Source organism: Eutrema salsugineum, unplaced genomic scaffold (genome assembly GCF_000478725.1).
Source record: "Eutrema salsugineum unplaced genomic scaffold, Eutsalg1_0 scaffold_9, whole genome shotgun sequence".
Lineage (NCBI taxonomy): Eukaryota > Viridiplantae > Streptophyta > Magnoliopsida > Brassicales > Brassicaceae > Eutrema > Eutrema salsugineum.
The window spans coordinates 7,271,845-7,274,724 of record NW_006256342.1 but is presented as its reverse complement, the minus strand read 5'-3'; the positions used below and the strand labels follow the sequence as shown (position 1 = coordinate 7,274,724).

Sequence of the window (2,880 nt, the reverse complement as noted above, 5' to 3'; positions counted from 1 at the left end):
TAAACGACAACATTAATCTTTTGGTACCAAGGAGGAGAAGGGACAGGCGTGGAAGACAGATTGATCAGGTTAATATGGAAGATCAAAGAGAGCATGTGGTTGACATGGAGCAACCGGCTCAGGAGCAACAGGCTCAGGGTAATGGAGCTGGTAATGCAGCTGGTAATGGAGTTCGTCAAGGGTTACATCAGGGTAATGTTCATCAGGAACAGGTGCATCAACAGCAAGCTTATGTCCACCAGGGACAAGCTGTTGGAATTTCTAGAGAATAATGCGGAAGAGTAAAAGAGAGAATGGCGGCTTTGAAAAGATTCAAAAGAGTGTAGTTTATTCATTCTTGTACACATACATATATAGGGAGACAAAGGGAACCTAGGTCTAGAGTCTCTCCTTAAAATACAATAAAAAGTAGTTAGACACAAGGAAGAACACGTGAGAAATAAGAGAGAAGCTGTCTGTAGAGGCGCTGCTGATCCCGAGTGAAAGTGATGGCTCATAACGGTCATATTGGCCAGAGTCACGAGTCAAAATAGATGCGGGGACCACTGTACGGTCACACGCGCATATCCCATACTTAAGCCGAGTCTTCACAGCATCTTTACAGCATCTTTTCTTGGGCTTTATTCTTCAAGAAATGCCTTGATAAACCTTGGCCTTTCTTGATCAATACAAGCTCCAGCTCATCAGCAGAGGCATCAGGCCAATGTACAGTAAAAGACAACAGGTGCACCAACATCAGCCCTTTCAACACCAGCAAAGGAGATATGAGCAGCCACAGGTCTATGTTGGAGAAAATGACAGGGCCAATGCTCATCAGTATGGAGCTGGAATTCAAGCACCACCTGTGCAAAACAACAACTTTGAAGTGAAGGCATCCTTGTTGAATATGGTTCAGAACTCAAAGTTCCATGGATTGGCAATGGAATATCCCTTGGAACACTTGGATCAATTTGATAAAGTGTGTGACCTGATAAAGATAGATGGAGTTTCTGAGGACAGTTTCAAGCTCAGATTATTCCCCTTCAGTCTTGGTGACAAAGCTCACCAATGGGAGAAGAATCTTCCAAGAGGCTCCATTCAAACCTGGGAGCAATGCAAGCAGGCATTTCTATCTAAGTTCTTCTCCACCTCCAGAACAGCAAAGCTAAGAAACCAAATCTCTAGCTTTACTCAGCACAGCAATGAGAGTTTTGGTCAAGCATATGAGAGATTCAGGAGCTACACCAACCAATGCCCACACCATGGGTTTAGTGAGGCTTCTCTTCTCAGCGCACTTTATAGAGGAGCTCTTCCCAAGATTAGAAACCAGCTGGATACTGCCACTAATGGAAACTTTCTGGGCAAGGAGATTCATGCTGCTTTAGAGCTAGTTGAGAACTTAGCAATGAGCAATGACACTTATGGTGAAGACTATGACAGATCAAATAGATCAGAAGGTTCAAGCTCTGAACAGAGGCTCACTAGAGAAGTTAAGGAGTTGAGGAGTGAACTGGACAAGTTGAAATTGACCACTCAAAAGCCACTGTACTTTGTAGGAGAGTATGAGGAACCTTCTCAAATCTTTGAGAACATCAGTGAAGAAGGTCTTACTCAGGAGGAGCTTAACAAAATTGGGAATCAGAGGTTCCAAAGATATCAGTATGGCAATGCCAATCAGAACCTCTCTTACAGGAATCCCAATGTAGCAAACCCACAAGACCAGGTCTATCCCACTTCTCAAGCTCCACAGAACTTTGTTCCCAAGAACAACTTTCAAGGGTCTTTTCAACCCAAGAATCAGTTTTCTCAGCATCAGAATTTTGGTCAGCAACAGCAACCATTTCAGGGTTCAGGTTTCAGTTCACAGCAACAGCAAAAGGCACCACCAGGGTTTGGTCCACCACAGTTCCAACAGCAAGCGCCGGCTCAACATCAGTTTCAGCCACCACCGGTTCAGCAGCAGCCACAGATGGGATCAGATATGGTTGGGATTCTGCAACACCTGCTTCAGGGTCAACAGGTATTTGCAAGCCAGAATGCAGCCATGCAGCAGGAAATCAAGGAATTGAAGCAAAACCAGGCCTCTAGCTCAAGGAACCAATGCCATTTACCTGGAAAGCCTGAACCCAACCCCAAGGAGCTACCTGGTATTGAGCACAACAATGTGATCATTGAGGACAATGATCAAACTGAGGGGGAGGCAGCCTTAAAAGATGATCAAGTTGCTCAAGGATCAAGGAAAGAAAAGGGTAAAGAGGCAGAAAAGGAACCTGAAACAGAAAAGATATATGTCCCACCACCTCCATACCAACCCAAGCTCCCATTTCCAGGAAGATTTAAGAAGCAACTTGTAGACAAGGCAATAGCTGTATTTGAGAAGGCACTCAATGAGACACCACTCACAATGCCTCTCATTGATGCATTTCTAATGATGCCAAAGATGGTAAGTTTTTGAAAGATGTCATTCTGAAAAAGACTAAAGAGCTTCAAGGCATGGTGGTACTAAGTCATGAATGCAGTGCCATCATTCAAAGAAAGTCCATTCCAAGAAAGCTGACTGATCCAGGGAGTTTCACACTCCCTTGTGCCATTGGACCTCTGCTATTTTCTGGATGCCTTTTTGATCTGGGAGCATCTGTCAGTTTGATGCCATTCTCCATAGCAAAGAAGCTTGGCTTTAGAGTGTTCAAACCTGCAAGGATCTCTCTTGTCCTTGCAGACAGATCAGTTAGGTTACCTATTGGGATGTTGGAAGATCTACCTGTCAAGATAGGTGGTTTTGAGGTTCCAACTGATTTTGTTGTGCTAGAGATGGATGAGGAACCAATTGATCCTCGTATCTTGGGCAGGCCATTCTTGGCCACAGCAGGAGCTATTATTGATGTGAGAGGTGGGATCATA

General features: G+C 44.4%; 1 non-coding gene across 1 annotated transcript; it reads right to left on the bottom strand.

Moving 5' to 3' along the window:
* Positions 1 to 1,141: 1,141 nt before the first annotated feature.
* LOC112087271 lies at positions 1,142 to 1,248 on the bottom strand. The gene has a single exon (XR_002899994.1). It is a non-coding gene; the product is annotated as a small nucleolar RNA R71 (small nucleolar RNA).
* Between the last annotated feature and the right edge of the window lie 1,632 nt (positions 1,249 to 2,880).